Here is a 19,513-nt window from a genome sequence, read left to right on the forward strand (position 1 = left end):
CCTGCCTTCAATCTTGCCCAGCATCAGGGTCTTTTTCAATGAGTCAGTTCTTCATATCAAGTGGCCAAAGACTGGAGTTTCAGCTTCAGCATCAGTCCTTGCAATGAATATTCGGGACTGATTTCATTTACGATTGACTAATTTGATCTCCTTACAGTCTAAGGGACTCTCAAGAGTCTTCTCCAACACCACAGTTCAAAAGCATCAATTCTTCAGCACTCAGCTTTCTTTATAGTCCAATTCTCACATCCATACATGACTACTGAAAAAACCATAGCTTTGACTAGACGGACCTTTGTCAGCAAAGTAATATCTTTGCTTTTTAATATGCTGTCTGGGTTGGTCACAGACTTTCTTCCAAGGAGCAAGCGTCTTTCATGGCTTGCATAAAGTTCATGGCTGCAGTCTCCATCTGCACACATTATTATCTCCAAAATCATCTTTTTACTTGTTATGCTCAACATACCTGTCCATTTAATACCCTTTACTAAGTGTCTACTGTGTGGCAGTCATTGTGGTAAGTGGTGTGTGTGTGTGCGTGTGTGTGTGTGTGTGTGTGTGTGTGTGATTACATTTGATGTTAAAACCTATAAGGAGTTTTTTAATACATTTTCTAGAAAAGCACTTAACTTGGAATATGTTCTACCAATTTGTTATTTTTCAATCAGTCACACCTAAGTATATTCCTAGAGAAAAGAATATGTTCACACACAATGTACAAGAGTGTTCATAGCAGCATTGCTCAGAATAGCCCAATTAATAGCATTAGAATAGATACATGATGGTTTATTCAAATATCAAAATACTATGCAACAATAAAAATGAGAAGATCTCAAGGACATGCAGTCATCTGGATCATCTTCACTGAGTAACACTGAGTGAGAGAAGCCAAACACGAGAAGAGGGTGTGCTATGTGGTTCCACTTACATTATACAAAGTTCACATACAGGCAAAGCTAATCAAATAAGGTGGCAGTCAGAATAGTGACTCCCTCCGGGGACTTCCCTGGTGGCTCAGATGGTAAAGCATCTGCCTACAATGCGGGAGACTGGGGTTCAATCCCTGAGTCGAGAAGATCTCTGGGTCGGGCAGATCCCTTGGAGAAGGAAATGGCAACCCACTCCAGCACTCTTGCCTGGAAAATCCCATGGATGGAGGATCCTGATAGGCTATAGTTCATGGGGTCACAAAGAGTCGGCCACAGTTCATGGGGTCGCAAAGAGTCGGTCGAATGACTTTACTCTCACTTTTTCTGGGGTGTGCATGGTGCCTAGAAGGTACTCAGAGGGATCCTACAGTTCTGATAACATTCTGATTCGTGATCTGGGAATAGGCTACAAGGGTTTTCACTGTGTGAAAATTTGCTCTGTACCTTCTCTGTGCATTCGACACTTCTATAAAAAGTTTGTGAACATAAAAAGAAGCAACATGACACTAATGCTGAGAAATATTTACTATATGATAATCGATTAAACAACTTTAAAACCTTACTGTATGACTGCAAGTTGGTAAATTTGACACTGATTACTGGCACAGAACACAGAAAGTAAGAAGAATATGTTATGGTATTAAAAACTAACAGTGGTAATATTTCTTCTCTTCATGTTGCTATAACATCATATAATTACCTTTCTTAAAAATATATTTACTTATTTATTTATTTGGCTGTATTGGGTCTTATTTGTGGTGTGCAGACTCTTTACTGCAGAGCAAAAGCTCTTTAGTGGTGGCGCGTGGGCTTGGCAGTTGCCCATGTGGGCTTTGTTGCCCTACAGCATGTGAGATCTTAATTTCCCAACCAGGGATTAGACCTATGTATCCTGCATTGCAAGGCAGATTCTTAGCCATTGGACAACCAAGGAATTACTCTTTAAAAGGTAGAATCAGTATTCTATTAATATGTATAAGATTCCTCCAACCTGCTTGTCCACTATAAAATTTCCCCCAAATTCAAGTTATCTTGCAGCTTGGACAAGTATGCTCTGAAAGACATAAGTGCCCCATAAATCAGATCTACCTTTTTACATTTATCTCTTTTACATACATTTGAACATATAATATACATTTATCATCAATGTTTCTAGATCATATAAACTGTCAATTATGCTCCCCGCTTGGGTAATTCACACGACAAAGGTGTCTTAGGCTCAAGAGTTGGAGTCAGTGACTCCTTCTCTGACACCTAGTATAAAAAAGGAATGGCCAAATATAAGTACGGTGCACAAAACAGAGTGGTTTATGTCACTCATGAAATAACATGGGACTTTCATAGGAGAAGTGAAAACTGTTATAGAAGGCTTTGCCCAAAACCTTTTAGACAAAGAGAGAAATCATGTCATATCAACTTTTACAAAGAGAGATAAATGATGCCATTTCGAACTCTAAACTGAAAATGTAACATGGATTCCAGTTATGAGTACCAAGCAATTATGTGAACACCAGCTGGCAATTTGGTATCATAACAATGTGTAGGAAAAGAAGGTAAATTCTCCAGGTACCACTAAAAGGGATTATATGTGGGAAATACAAAGGCATGCTACAAAGATCAAGATTATCTTGTTTTCATCCCCATTTGTTTTCTATCTCTTTTTTCTAATTTATGTTCAGAAAAAGGATAGTTCAAGCAGATGGTGAAACTAAGCAGGACCTCATCCTAAATATGAAGGCCTGCTGATGCCATATGACTTTCTTTCCTTTTTCTTCCCCTAATTCTTAGTATACTAAAGTCTGAATTTTATGCATAAAAATGTCCCCAATAAATTTGTCCCCATCATATTGCAGAATCAAGCTTTCCCTTGACTCCTTTTTCATTAGGATAGTAAGCAAAAGAAACCTGGTAAACTACCTTAGTACTTCTCAGGTGGTTCAGTGGTCAAGAATCCACCTGCCAAATAGGAAATGAAGGTTCAATCCCTGGGTCAGGAAGATCCCCTGGAGAAAGAAATGGCAACTCACTCCAGGATTCTTGCTTGTGAGATCTCACAGACAGAGGAGTATGGCAGGCACAGTCCATGGGGTTTCAGAGGAGTCAGACACAGATTAGCAGCTAAACAACAACAATAACAACAAACTACCTTAAGTAAATCAAATCTATGGAATTTATTAGTAAGCTACAGACATACCTCATAAAAATCAAAAGCAGAAAGTCTATCTCAATTTTAAGGAAAAATGGAGACAGTTACATGAGAGTCTGGGTCAAAGCCCAGTTTTTCCTTCATTATTTGCTTTGTACTATCTACACTTCTTCTTCTCTCTCTCTCCTTTTCTCTTCTCTCATTCTCTTAAATTATATATAAACCAGCCACATAGAGCCACCACCAACTCAAATACATATTTAGAGCTAGTGGGCTGCATGCACTGAATCCCAATTCTAAATTAATGTTAAAGATAAATCTGTTGCATTTCTATACACTAACAACAAAAGATCAGAAAGAGAAATTAAAGAAACAATCTCATTTATCACCATTGCATCAAAAAGAATAAAATACGTAGGAATATACCCACCTAAGGAAACAAAAGACCGGTCCTCTGAAAACTATAAGACACTGATGAAAGAAATTGAAGATACTACAAACAGATGAAAAGATATACATGTTCTTGTATTGAAAGAATCATTATTGACAAAAAAGACTGCACAACCCAAGACTATCCACAATTCAATTCAATCCCCATCAAATGACCAATGGCATTTTTCACAGAACTAAAACAAAAAATCCTAAAATTTATATGAAGACAAAGATTCTGAATAGCCAAAGCAATCTTGAGAAAGAAAAGCAGAGCTGGAGGAATCAGGCACCCTGACTTCAGACCATACTACAAACTTACAGTCATCAAAACAGGATAGTACTGGCACAAAAATAGACATAGAGATCAATGGGACAGGATATAAACCTGAGAAATAAACCCACACAGCTACTGGCAATTAATCTATGACAAAGAAGGCAAGACTTTAAAATGGAGGAAAAACAGTCTCTTCAATAAATAGTTCTGGGAAAACTGGACAGATCCGTGTATGTCAGGAGACGTTCAACTTGAAGGGATCCAATATGTTTTCTTCCTTTGTGTGCTATTTCTCAAGGACTCTCTGTTCCATATCAGTTCCTGAAAAACAGGAAGGAGCAGAGCTGCACGCAGTTCTCAGGACTAAGATCACGGAAAAGAACACCTGCTTAGATTCCCTTCAGTGACCCACTTCAGTGACTCTCTTCAATGACCTTTTACTTAAAGGACTATCCATTTTGTTGCCACTGGTGGAATTTCATCCTTTTTCATGGTGGAGTAATCATTTTATTGAAGATATATAAACATGTGTTTCTACAAATAAAGTACCCTTGTTTCACTCGAGACTTGGGTCCCCTGCGTCCTCCTTCTCGTCGACTCCAGTCCCCAGGTCCCAGTCTACGAAGACCATGACACATGTAAAACATGACATTAGTACATTCTTTAACACAATACAACTACTACAAAAAATAAACTCAAAATGGATTAAAGATCTGAATTTAAGACCAAATACTATAAAATTCTTAGGGGAAAACAGAGGCAGAACACTCTCTGACAAAAACACAGCAGTATCTTTTTTGATCTGTCTTCCAAAGTAGTGGAAATAAAAATAAACAAATGAGACCTAAGTAAACTCAAAAGCTTTTGTTCATCAAAGGAAACCAAATACAAAATGAAAATACAACACACAGAATGGGAGAAAATATTTGTAGACAATATGACAGACAATGGATTAGTCTACAACATTTACAAACAGTTCATGCAGCTCCACATTAAAGAAAAAAAAAAATTAAAAAGTGGACAGAGACCTAAAGACACACTTCTCCAAAGATGACAGTAGACGGCCAAGAAGCACATGAAAAGATTCTCACTATTCCTAATTAATAGAGAAGTGCAAACAAAAACTACAGTAAGGGCTTCCCTGGTGGTCCAGTGGTTAAAATTCTGCCTTGAAATTCAAGGAACACTGGTTAAATCCCTGGTCTGAGAAGATCCCACATGCCCATGCATCAAAACCCATTGAGTCCACATGCCACAGCTACTGAAGCTTGCACACCTAGAGCCTGTGTTCTGCAACAAGGGAAGCCACCACAATGAGAGGTCCATGCACCACAGCAAAGAGTAGCCCCCACTTTCTGCAACTAGAGAAAGTCCATGTACAGCCACTAAGACCCACCACAACCAATAAACAAATAAATCTTAAAAAAAAAAAAAAGAACTACAAGGAGGTGTCAATGCACACCAGTCAGAATGGGCACTGTCAAAAAATGTACAAACAATAAATGCTGGAAAGGATGTGGAGAAAAGGGAACCCTCATACACTGTTGGTGAGAATGTAAATTGGTACAGCCATTATGGAGAACAATGTGGAGGTTCTTTAAAAATCTTAAAATAGAGCTACCATGTGATCCAGCAATCCCACTCTTAGGCACATATTCAGAAAGAAACATGGCTTAAAAGTATACATATGTAACCCCCACCATGTTCATTGGCAGCACTTTTTACGATAGCCAAGACATGGAAGCATGCCCATCAACAGATGAATGGATAAAGAAAATGTGGCACATTTATACAATGAAATACTACTCAGACATTAAAAAGAATGGAATAATGTTATTTGCAGCAACATGGATGTACCAGGAGATTATCATACCAAATGAGGTCAGATAGAGAAAGACCACTCTCATATGATATCATGCATATGTAAAATCTAAAAAAAAATGATACAACTGAACTTATTTACAAAACAGAAACAGACTCACAGACTTAGAGAAGGAACTTACAATTACTGGGGAGAAAGGTGAGGGAGGGAGGGATAGATTGGGTGTTTGGATTGACATAGCCACACTGTTGTATTTTAAATTAAATGCCTTTCCATGAAAAACAAAAAGAGAATCTGATTGGTCCTATTTGATTCTAGCATCTTAGAGTCAGTCCTATTTGATTCTAGCATCTTAGATTCATGGAAAATGTCTTGAGAGGAAAGAATACAGTGAACTTTAGGGCTATGAACTTTCGATGTTTTTAAACATTACTCCAGAAACAATATCCTAAAACACCTTTCAGTTCTCAAGGAAAAGAAGAGAAAAAAGCCAGATTAAGCCCTATGATACTGTCTTCTGAAAGTCCCAGCCTGTGTGACCGTCATGGGCATGGCCGGCACTCTGAATACACATGCAGAGGAACCAGTACTGAGGACTCACATCATACTGGAATTTATCAGGTCATCATCCTCTGTAAACGTTCTACCTGATCTGAGAGTGAATTCCAAACTGCTGCCAAGTCTGAAGTCTTGATGCTACATGGAGTCTTATGTGTCCCTCTAGCTCTTCTTGTGCCTCTTTACTTATTCACTGTGATTCTCTCCACTTCGCTTTATGTGTCTCAAACACGTTAAGTTTCTCACCTGGAAGACTCTGCTTTGCTGCTCTTCGTGCCTCAAAGTATCCTCCCATCACCTTTTGTTCACATGAGTGACTCTTTTTCATACTTCAAGTCTCATTCAACAGTCACTTTGGATAGGTGTTTACTGGCAACCATATCGGTAATAATTTCTTACTAAGTTTCTCTCTACTGCACCATTCATTTTAGTATAAATCCAAACTAAAATTGGAGCTTCCTTGGGGGCTCAGTGGTAAAGAATCCTCCTGCCAATGCAGGAGATGGATCCCTGGATGTAGAAGATCCCCTGGAGAAGGAAATGGCAACCCACTCTAGATTCTTGCCTGGGAAATTTCATGGATAGAGGCACCTGGCGGGCTACAGTCCATGGGATCAAAAAACACTAGGATATGACTTAGCAACTAAACAACAACAATAACCTAAAATGGTCTTTGTTTATTTTCTGACTCATACTGCAGTATTAGCTCCATAATTGCAAGAATTTTTTCAATTTGTTCCTTGCTTTTTCCTCATCACTGTAGAGGTCTTTTAGAGCAGGCAGAAAATAAATATATCAAATAAACTGTAATTAAAAGTTATATTCTTAAATGCAAACTTAAAGCAAACTCAGTTTGAAATAGCAGCATCAAAATGTTAACTGGATCAAAAATAGCAGGCTTCAAAATAGGCCATTGTTCCCCAACTTTCTTGTGAGCTAATTCTGAGACATACAGAAGAACAGGTATCAAGAGGGAGCCTTTGAAAAGTTCGAGGCTATAGCATGATCCTTCAGGGTCCACAAGAGTCAGCAGAGTAGAGGGAAGGGTATTATAAAAGTTTCACATGAGTAAACAACAAGAAATTCAGTACAATAGTGTAGTCTCTGTGGAAAACAGGGTGGCAGTTATTAAAAAAGCTAAACAGAATTATCATGACTCAGCAATTCCACCCTTATGTATATTAGGCGTATATTAAAAGAATTAAAAAGAGGGACTCAGACATTCATTGCAGTATTATTCCCTGTAACATTATTTTCAAGCCAAAAGGTAGAAACAATCCAAATGTGCATCTACAGATGAATGGATAACAAAATTTTATATGTATACATTTATATATGCATAAAAGAATATGATATATATAGGTATAAAGGATATGATACATTCTTCCACATGAATAAATCTTGAGAACGTTTTGATAAGTTAAATAAACCAGATATAAGAGCGAACACGTATTATATGATTCCATTTATATGAAACACCTAGAACAGGAAAATTAATAGAAATAAAATACAGATTGGAGGTTCCCAGGAGCTGGAAAGTTTTTGAATAATGATTACAGAGTGTCTATTTGTGGATGAAGAAGATGCTATATGTTCCAAGTCATAGACCAGGAGAAATATTTGTAAAATACATATGTGATTAAGGGATAGTATCTAAATGTACAAATTTTAAAACACTACAATAATAATAATAAATAATTCCATTTAAAAATGAACAAAAGGTCTGAGATAGACATTGAAACGAAGAAGATATACAGATGGTAAATAAGCACAAGAAAAGATGAACCTCACCTGTCATCAAACAACTGCAAGTTAAAACAACTATATACCTATCAGAATGGCTAAAATTCAAAACACTGAAAACATCAAATGCTGGTAAGGATGAAGAGCAATAGGAATTCCCATTCATTGTGAGAATGCAAAATGGTAGTACAGCCATTCTGGAAGGCAGTTTACCACTTTCTTGCAAAACTAAACATACCCTTACCATAAGATCTAGCAATTGTATTCATTGATATTTATCCAAATGAGTTGAAAACTTATGACCACAGAGAAACCTGGACACAGATGTTTCGCCAATACCTGGAAGCAGTTAAGAAGTCCTTTGCTAGATGAATGAATAAATGAATTGTCATACATTCATACAATGAAATATTAGACAGTGCTTGAAAGAAAATGAGCTAAAAGACACAAAAGACATGGAGGAAACTTAAATGCCTATTACAAGTTAAAAGAGCCAATCTGGAGAGGTTACACACCACATACTATATGATTCAAACTATATGACATTCTGAAAAAGGCAAAGCTATGAAAACAGTGGGCTTCCCAAGTGGCGCAGTGGTAAAGAATCTGCCTGCCAGTGCTGGAGATAGAAGACGTGGGTTTGATTCATGGGTCAGGAAGATCTCCTGACATAGGAAATGGTAACCCACTCCAATATTCTTGCCTAGAATACACCATGAACAGATTTTGTGACCCCCTTGGTGGGCTACAGTCCAGGGCCTCACAAACAGTCAGACATGACTGAGCATACACACATGGAAACAGTGGGGGAAAAATAAAAGTAGTTAGCAGAGGTCATTGGGAGAAGGAAGAATAAACAGATGGAGCACAGAGGATTTCTAGGGCAGTAAAACTACTCTGTAAGATACTATAATGGTGGATATATATCATTATACACTTGTCAAAACTCATAGACCAAGAGTGGAGCTTAGTGTAAACTATGGATAATAATGTGTCAGTGTTGGTTTACAGACTGTAACCACTCTGGTGTGGGATGGTGATGGTAGGGGAGGTCATGCATATGTGGGGAGAGGAAATATATGTACTTTTTATGCTTTCCATTCAGTTTTTTTATAAACTTAAAACCACTCTAAAAATAAAGTCCATTAAAATTAATAAATTCAATTCAAAAAACAAAGTTTGGGAAGTAGCAGTGATGGTTTAATAACACTGTGAATGGAATAATGCACTGAAATATACATGTGATGTTCAAAAAGGCAAATCAGTACCATTGGGTGGGTTTGTATTCAACATTCAAAGCTCTGGAATTCAGCATCTTGGATACAGAATGTGTTTCTTTGCAAGGCCAGTAGAACATGAACAGGATATTAATGAACATGAGAGGACCTAAGACTTAGGGAAGGCTAATGCTGCAATTCTGGTTGTGTCTATTTATATGACAAATGTATTCCCATATGCAGAGCAGGTCTGTAGAAATGCAAGCTACAAAAACATACCATAAGGCATAAATCATGGGAATTTATGGCATAAACCATTAGAAATTTCTTCCTAATTCATTACACTACTTTGACTCCCTTGGATTGCATGTGTGACACACACACACACACACACACACACACAATGACTCCCTTACTTTTGTTAGCAGCCATACCATGTTCCATCAAGTTTAAAATCTTGGAGAAAACCTGGATTCTACCTTTTCTTACTTCTCAACTCTAATATCCAATCAATTCCTGAGTTTTACAGATCCTTCTTTGTCCATATCTTTCAAATTCACCTCTATTTTTATTTTAACATCTTCCAGGTCTTCACTGTATCCTCTTTGTTTAGAGCAAAAATTTTTACTTCTGTTCTACTCCAGTTTCCTCTTCTTTAATCTCTTCCACATACACTCCTGCTGAATGAGTTTTCCTAAAATGTATTTCCAATCATGTCACTTGACTTGAGGACAGATTTGAGTCACTCCTGATGGTCTACAGAACTCAGTATGAATACATACCTCACTCTGGAATTCAACAGGCATCAGTTCACAAGATGTGAATTAAGGATTAACACCTACTACATTAAACCTAGACACTTATTAAAGAGCAAAGACATCACTTTGCCCACAAAGGTCCGTATACTCAAAGCTATGGTCTTTCCAGTAGTCATGTACAGATGTGAGAGTTAGACCATAAAGAAGAAAGAGAGCCGAAGAATTTATGCTTTTGAACTACAGGGCTGAAGAAGGTTCTTGAGAGTCCCTTGGACAGCAAGATCAAACCAGTCAATCCTAAAGGAAATCAACCCTAAATACTCATTGGAAAGACTGATGCTGAAACTCCAATAGTTTGGCTACCTGATACAAAGAGCTGATTCATTGGAAAAGACTCCAATGCTGGGAAAGATTGAAGACAGAAGGAGAAGAGGGCAACAGAGGATGAGATGGTTGGATGGCATCACCAATTCAATGGACATGAACTTGGGCAAACTTCAAGAGATGGTGAGGGATAGCGAGGTCTGGTGTGCTGCAGTCCATGGAGTCACAAAGAGTCAGACATGACTTCCGACTGAACAACAAAAGGAAGGAGGATAGAGCTGAGGAAGAAGTCAAAGTGTGGAGCAGCAAAGCCAAATCAGCAGAGAACTCTCAAGAGAATAATGTCCATCAGAGTATCCCTCATAAAGCTTAAATAATCTCACTTTCATATAAAGCCATACACTTATCTAGGGCCTCAGTGGCATCCTGGACAAGGTGATTCCCTGAAGCTGAGTCAGGCTTTGAAGGTGCAGACAGGTGGAGGCTTTCTGCCGAATTCCTCACAGCAGGGGCTTGCAGGTGGGCAGTGGGTGGAGCATTGCCTTTGTCTATCACCACCTTTTCCTTACTCTTTCTTACTTTGCCTTAATGTCTACACAGTTCAGTTCAGTTGCTCAGTCATGTCTGACTCCTTGCGACCCATGAACCACAGCACGCCAGGCCTCCCTGTCCATCACCAACTCCCGGAGTTTACCCAAATTCATATCCACTGAGTTGGTGATGCCATCCAACCATCTCATCCTCTGCCATCCCCTTCTTCTCCTGCCCTCAATCTTTCCCAGCATCAGGGTCTTTTCAAATGAGTCAGCTCTTCACATCAGGTGGCCAAAGGATTGGAGTTTCAACTGCAACATCAGTCCTTCCAATGAACTCCCAGGACTGATCTCCTTTAGGATGGAGTGGTTGGATCTCCTTGCAGTCCAAGGGAATCTCAAGAGTCTTCCCCAACACCACAGTTCAAAAGCATCAATTCTTCGGTGCTCAGCTTTCTTCGCAGTCCGACTCTCACATCCATACATGACCACTGGAAAAATCATAGCCTTGACTAGACAGACCTTTGTTGACAAAGTAATGTCTCTGCTTTTTAATATGCTGTCTAGGTTGCTCATAACTTTCCTTCCAAAGAGTAAGCGTCTTTTAATTTCATGGCTGCAATCACCATCTGCAGTGATATTGGAGCCCAGAAAAATAAAGTCAGCCACCATTTCCACTGTTTCCCCATCTATTTGCCATGAAGTGATGGGACTGGATGCCATGATCTTTGTTTTCTGAATGTTGAGCTTTAAGCCAACTTTTCACTCTCCTCTTTCACTTTCATCAAGAGGCTCTTAAGTTCTTCTTCACTTTCTGCCATAAGGGTAGTGTCATCTGCATATCTGAGATTAATGATATCTCCCAGCAATCTTGATTCTAGTTTGTGCTTCTTCCAGCCCAGCGTTTCTCATGATGTACTCTGCATAGAAGTTAAATAAGCAGGGTGACAATATACAGCCTTGACGCACTCCTTTTCCTATTTGGAACCAGTCTGTTGTTCCATGTCCAGTTCTAACTGTTGCTTCCTGACCTGCATACAGATTTCTCAAGAGGCAGGTCAGGTGGTCTGGTATTCCCATCTCGAAGAATTTTCCACAGTTGATTGTGATCCACACAGTCAAAGGCTTTGGCATACTCAATAAAGCAGAAGTAGATATTTTTCTGGAACTCTCTTTTTCGATGACCCAGCAGATGTTGGCAATTTGATCTCTGGTTCCTCTGCCTTTTCTAAAACCAGCTTGAACATATGGAAGTTCACGGTTCACATTGCTGAAGCCTGGCTTGGAGAATTTTGAGAATTACTTTACCAGCATGTGAGATGAGTGCAATTGTGTGGTAGTTTGAGCATTCTTTGGCATTGCCTTTCTTTGGGATTGGAATGAAAACGGACCTTTTCCAGTCCTGTGACCACTGCTGAGTTTTCAACATTTGCTGGCATATTGAGTGCAGCACTTTCACAGGATCATCTTTCAGGATTTGAAATAGCTCCACTGGAATTCTATCACCTCCACTAGCTTTGTTCATAGTGATGCTTCCTAAGGCCCACTTGACTTCATATTCCAGGATGTCTGGCTCTAGGTGAGTGATCACACCATCATGATTATCTGGGGCGTGAAGACCTTTTTTGTACAGTTCTGTGTATTCTTGCCATCTCTTCTTAATATCTTCTGCTTCTGTTAGGTCCATACCATTTTTGTCCTTTATTGAGCCCAACTTTGCATGAAATATTCCCTACACAGGGCTTATATAAATTTCTCTCTTAAAATCACTTCTTCATATCTGACACATGCACTTTACCTTTGTTTATATAATTGCCTCTGAACATTAGGCATCCCACTAGACCCTTCCTTTCAATGACCATCAGTCAGTGTCCACCTCAAATATTGCCTCTTACATAGACCTTCTCTTTTACTTATCAGTTGATAGAGTGATCTCACTTTTCCCCTCAGATTTCTTTGCTCACGCTCCCAGCAGCATAACTTTTTATCATTACTTTTGCTAGTATTCTCTTGGCTAATCTAACATAAGCATTTTACACACACAGTATATTAAATTCACCTTTGTAACTCTTAAAGAATCTCATATAGTACCTTACAATGATAGGACTTCAATAAATAATTTGTGAATTGAACATAGGCACCTCAAAGTATTGTTTACTCAAAGTACACAGGTAGTATGACATAGGACACTGGGAAGGGAAGTTAAAAATAAAACTGAAGGTTAATTCCTCCGTTTTCCATTAAAATGCCATTTAAACCATGCAAAGTGTCACGTTCAAGGTTCAAGGTGGGGTTTCATGTCTAAATTCAATCTCTCATCCTGGTTCCACTCCAGGGTTCTACAACTAGATGAAAAGTAATTAGCTTTACCAATGACAAAAGTGAACATCAGAATGCTACCTGAGCCCAAATGTGATTTAGTACTCTTTCCTGCTTCAAATAAAGAGGTGCCTGGTTAGTTTCAAGCTCAGATGCTCAAACTGAGAGCAAACCAAGCACCTGAGCTGGCCTAGCAGGAGAGTGAGGGAAGGACTGGGTAGAAAGATTAGGAATGCATATTTCAATAACACTGAAATATTTCTGTGTTTCAAAATATGGGGAGGAGGAGAAGGACAGAGCAGGAGAATGTGCATGACTATTAAAGAAAGGAAACAGTGTTAATGTCCATTTCATGAACTAACCCTTAAGGCAATTCCAAGTGGGAAATTTTTCAGAGATTACTGAGCATAGCACCATTACTGGAGGAAGTATATGATTTTAAAGACATTCATTTGGATGCATAACATATATGTTTAGATGAAAGACAGCATCATTACTTTAGACAGTGTTCTCCAAAGTATGCTCCCTGGACCGACAACATCAGCATCACTGAACATGTAAATCAAACCTACTAAACTATAGACTGAATATTCTAACAGAAATTCTAGGTGATTCTGATGCATGCTAAGGATGAAGACTACTGCTTTAGAGCCACATATTTTTCTGCTGGATATTCCTGGATTGTGCAATTATCTATATCTAATGTGTTTCAGTAGAGCTGGTTTAAAATTAGGAAGTATCATGAATCCTTGTGCTAATCTCTTTTTTAAACATGCAAAGCGTCCTTTTTAATTGGAAAAAAACATTAATTGCCATCCTATAGAAACAGCTGTGTATTGCCCAGGGAACCTCCTGTTTAGAAAAGTAAAATTCCTTAATAGAACAAGCACATTGCTTATGCAAGGATAAGCACAGGAACCATTTACTGGTGCACTGCTACATAAATTGTGTTTGTTTGTAATATTAATCAATTGGCAGCATTACATAGTTCACTTTCCTGGGAACACTAGAGAAAACCACTTTATCAAAGAAAAAGTTAAGGACAGAAAAGTTGGAAAATTACATAAAGTACTCAATTGATGAAATTTCTAAATATTTTAACAAGGAAAGATGCATGAGTCAATATGATGTTAGAAAATCACAGGCATATTTTATTGAGCTACTTAATATTTAGAGCTTCTACCTAAATCTGGAATAATATTAAATCATAAATTAAATGGATTTGGACTGGTAAAATACTCAAACATCTCTCTCTTTATATGGTGACCTAGTTCATCTTTATTTTTTTCTCTTTCATTTTTAAGACATAACCTATCCCAACATCTATCACATATACACATACCTAGGGAAAATGTATTAATAGTTTAAAAATAACGTCTTTTAGACTTCCATTAGAGTTTGTTACAGTATTGCTTACAGAAATAAATCATATTCTTATTGCATTTGTATATTTATTCAAAACTAATTTTATAATGTATATCTGTGCTTAGTTGCTCAGTCGTGTCCAACTCTCTGCGACCCCATGAACTGTAGACTGCCAGGCTCCTCTGTCCATAAGGATTCTCCCTACTGGAGTGGGTTGCCATTCCCTTCTCCAAATGTCTATCTACTCAATCCTATTTTGATGAAACATGACAATTAGAGATAGACACATGTTTGTAAGAGACAGTATTTAAGGTAATGAGAAGAATCGGGGTTTAATATTGACTCTGACATTACTAGTCTTGTGACCTTAGTTTACGTAACCATTCTGAGTCTAAGGTTCTTGTCTCTAAAATGAAAATTTTAAACATATAATATATATAGGACTATTATGAATACATCATTTGGTTAATTGCTCTTTATGGGACCAATCATAATGTCACTCCTCTTCCCATATAAAACACAGCCTCAACAAATATTTGGTGTGGGTTTCTTTTGGATCCCAGTGAAAGGAACGGACTTTGCATATTTATACCTCTGGGTCAAGGACAGAACCACCAGTGTAAGAACTGAGAGAAGGATGAGTATGTCAACTGCATGAAACCCTAGAAAGTATAAGGAAATTGTATTTGCTGCAACAGATCACAGCAGATACAATTTCATACATTTATCATGAAAACAAGTTTAATCAAATTTCTGAGATGGCTGGGAAGTGTCAACTGCCTTCTGAGTTACATACAAGGAATAAATTTCAGGCTCTGTTCTCCTGAGTATTAATACCAAATACTAATTCCCTTACCCAAGTTTGTAACTGAGGTTTAGAACAACTGATTCAGAGTTACAGCACTCTCTCTCGTCTAAGCTCCAAACATATACTGAAGCCTGGGCCAAGGCTCTTATCAGGAGCATACCAAGCACTCCAGCTGTAGCAGCTGGTGATGAGGGAAGGCTGGACATTCCCATGTCACTCAGACACTGTACAATGTTGAACCTAATGACTCTAGTCAGTTCCAACACACCTCTCCTTTCAGTAACCAAATGCTTCCTGGCCCACCCAGCAGAAGTTCAGAAACCCACCCAGCAGAGCCATATCTGGCACCTGTCATGTCAAAAGTAAATGAGCTCTGATGAATGAAGGACATAGGAAGGTCTACAAGCTCAGAAAAGCGAAAAAGGAAAGGCAAAGATATTTTAATCCTTCTTGAGTAGTCATCACTTTCACTTTAGAGAACACTGCCAGCAGTCCAGTTTAAGTACGTATTTTCCAAGAGAAAATTATTGGTCTTTTCCAGGCTGGGAACATCTGATATCCATATAAGAGCACACTTGTCAGATGACTTCTGCATTTTTAAATATAAATAAAAACACATAAATATCTCTACATTTAACTGTGTAGATGCGAAAGTGAAAGTTTTCTCAGTCATGCTGGACTCTTTGGATCCCCATGGACTATACGATCCATGGAATTCTCCAGGCCAGAATACTGGAGTGGGTAGCTGTTCCCTTCTTCAGGGGATTTTCCCATCCCAGGGATCAAACCCAGGTCTCCTGCATCACAGGCAGATTCTTTACCAGCTGAGCCAACCATACTCATTATTCCATTTTACTCCAAGGCACAGGTTTGAGACTGGAGCCAAGTACAATAATAAATAAATTGAGCCAAAGTAGATATGCTGTAATGGCGAAATTGTTCAACAGATAAAAGCTGTTAACTTTTTGCTCATTTTTCTACTACCATGACTATTCAGACCTAAAGCAAATAAGTCACAAAACACATTTAGATTCATCTTATACATTTTAACTCAATGATGGGCTTTAAACATTTATTGATTTAAAAGAAAGGGATGATATGACTATGGGTAAATTGATAAAACCATTTCAGATCTTTCACTGAGAAACATGTTACTCATTAGCCGTTATAAGAATCAATAAACCATCATGAGTATAGGCCTACAAAGATTTAAAACACAAATGAAATACAGAGGAAAACATTGACAACTAGATGACAAGGGGTTAATTATATCATTATTTAAAGAGTTCTTTAATATGAAAAAGGCTAATGACTCAGTAGCAAAATGGACAAAGAACAATGAAAAAAAGCTCACAAAAATTGCAGTAGTTTGTTAACAGACATAATAGTAGAAATGTAAATGAAAGCCATAATAAAGTACCATTTTTCTCTTATTGGCAAAGACCAAGAAGTATCAAACCAGCACATGAGAAAATAAACCTTTTACTACATGGCTCAGAAGGGAATGCAAACTGTCAGGAAATTAGTCAATGTCATCTAAATTAATATGCACACCAACTTTGACCCAGCAACTCCATTTCCATTAATATAAATTTGTTATATGTATATACACAAGCATGCACAAATACATTTAAAATAATATCCTTTCTATTAATAGTTACTTAAAATTAAAATAACCAACAAGAAATAACCTGAACATTCAACAGTTAGTAGACTGATTAGACCAATCGTGACCTACAGTGCAACTGAATACTATGTAGAGATCAAGAAAAATGGTATGCTGAAGTGGAATGCTCTTAAAGTTAAATAAATATCAAAGTGATGTGTGTAATATACTAATGCATGCATGCTTAGTCATGTCTGGCTCTTTGCGACCCCATAGACCTTTGCGACCCCATAGACTGTAGTCTGCCAGGCTCCACTGTCCATGGAATTTTTCCTGGAATTTTCCAAACAGGAATACTAATACTAAAATCTGTACTAAATTTTTATAACATTAGTTCAGAGCACCAATATGAAGACAAATCCACATCATATACCTCTGATATGGCACAGACAGATATGATATACTTGAAAAAATATATAAGTACAATCTAGTCATGAGAAACATCAGATAAATTCAAACTGAAATACATTCTCTAAGACAACTGATTTGTATTCATCAAAAGCAATAACAGAAAAACTAAAAAACTGCCCCCAGATTGAAGAAGATTAAGGAGATATAGCAACTAAAAGCAATATGAGATCTTGAATTGTATCCTGATCCCTGAAAAAAAGACATTGAGGGCAGGGAATAGCTAAAATTTAAACATGTCATTTTATTAGTATTATTACTAATCAAATATTAATTTTTAGTTATAATTACATTTTTCTGAAAGTTGTTAACATAAGATAAAATTAGTAAAAGATATGCACGAATGTTCTGAACTATATCTGAAACTTTTCAGTAAATCTAAAATTATTTCAAAATAAAAACTTTAAAAAGTTCTCGCATGCATTATACCAAATTTTTTAAAGCATAACTATTTCTGGTGACACAATAAACCATTGATAGTGTGCCCTCTGAAAGTAAATATGAGATCTGAAAGATCTGGGGAAAAACAAATACCTCCTTTTCCATTGCTTATCTTGTCAATAAAGTGTTGAATATATCTTTTCAATAAAATGTAATTAATCAAAAGTAAGGAAACAATGGTTAAGTGTATCAATATTACTTTTAAAATTTTCTTAAATTATTAAAATCAGTTATACATAACATTTTAAGTTTGGTCATCAAAGATTATTGCAATGTGCTTATAAAAAATATGCCTGCAATGCAGGAGACCCAGGTTTGATCCCTGGGTCTGGAAGATCCTCTGGGGAATGAAATGGCAACCCACTTCAGTATTCTTGCCTGGAAAATCCCCCATGGACAGAGGAGCCTGGCAGGTAACAGTCCATGGGGTCACAAAGAGTTGGACACGACTGAACAACTAACACTTTCACAAAAAAATATCCCACAAAAACATATAAACTATTTTTTATGGGTATATGTGGGTATGGATAGAGATGTGTGTGAAAAAAGAATCTTACTCTGATAAAAGAACCTTAAAATGCTCTTTTCCGGTTATTGCAGTGTGAGGAACCATGAGCAGCAAAGTCTCCTGCAACACCCTCTATGAGGCATGGCAGGAAGTCCTGCACAGGAATCAGCATAAACGCTGGAAGGTTTTGGAGATGATGGATCAGCCAGAAGAACTATGACCCTCAGAAGGACAAATACTTCTAGGGCACCGTCAGGCTTAAGTCCACTCCCCGCCCCAAGTTCTCGGTGTGTGTCTTGGGGGACCAGCAGCACTGTGATGAGGCCAAGGCTGTGGATACCCCCCACATAGACACTGAGGTGCTGAAGAAACTCAATAAGAACAAGAAATTGGTCAAGAAGCTGGCCAAGAAATATGATGTCTTTTGGCTTCAGAGTCTCTGCTCAAGCAGATCCCATGAATCCTGGGTCCAGGCCTGAACAAGTCTGGCAAGTTCCCTTCCTTACTGACCCACAATGAGAACATGGTGGCCAAAGCTGATGAAGTGAAGTCCACGATCAAGTTCCAGATGAAGAAGCTGCTGTGTCTGGCAATGGCTGTTGGCCACGTGAAGACGACAGATGATGAGCTTGTGTACAACATCCACTTAGCTGTAAACTTCCTGCTGTCATTGCTCAGAAAAACTGTCAGAACGTCAGGGCCTTGTACATTAAGGGCACCATGGGCAAGCCCCACCATCTGTATACTAAACACAGCTTAATAAACCGTACTCAGCTATACTCAAAAAAAAAAAAAAGAACCTTAAAAAGATACTGTTTAAAAATTTTAAATGTGAAGAAAAACATGAACTTTTGATATTATAATATTTTAAATAAAACTAAAAAGCCATTCTGTAAGATACAAGTTGGCAGTGTGGTGAGCTGTACCTATTCAAGCCGAAACTACTGTTATTTTGAGCAAATTTTGATTCTAGTTCTCCGACTATGGGCGTGAAATCAGGCCATGAGAACTCACCTCCTAGTAAGGATTTGACTCTATGGTACTGAAGGTCTCCACTTTTGAATTGTCTTCCTAATGTAGAATTTAATACAATCCCCTGTTATAAGTGTTTCTTGAACAAATATTTACTCTGCATTTTAAATATTTTCCTACTTTTTATCATCCAGTCCAGTTTCAATAGAGCCAATCTGTGCATTGAGATATATAAGTTTACACAGCAGAGAAAACCTTACAAAGACTATTTCTGTAATTGAAAAGTTTAG

The 19,513-nt window shown here is 37.8% G+C and overlaps 1 pseudogene; it reads left to right on the top strand.

Moving 5' to 3' along the window:
• Positions 1 to 18,354: 18,354 nt before the first annotated feature.
• Positions 18,355 to 19,018, top strand: LOC120861980 (annotated as a pseudogene).
• Positions 19,019 to 19,513: the final 495 nt, after the last annotated feature.

This window comes from Oryx dammah, unplaced genomic scaffold (genome assembly GCF_014754425.2).
Source record: "Oryx dammah isolate SB20612 unplaced genomic scaffold, SCBI_Odam_1.1 HiC_scaffold_3, whole genome shotgun sequence".
Lineage (NCBI taxonomy): Eukaryota > Metazoa > Chordata > Mammalia > Artiodactyla > Bovidae > Oryx > Oryx dammah.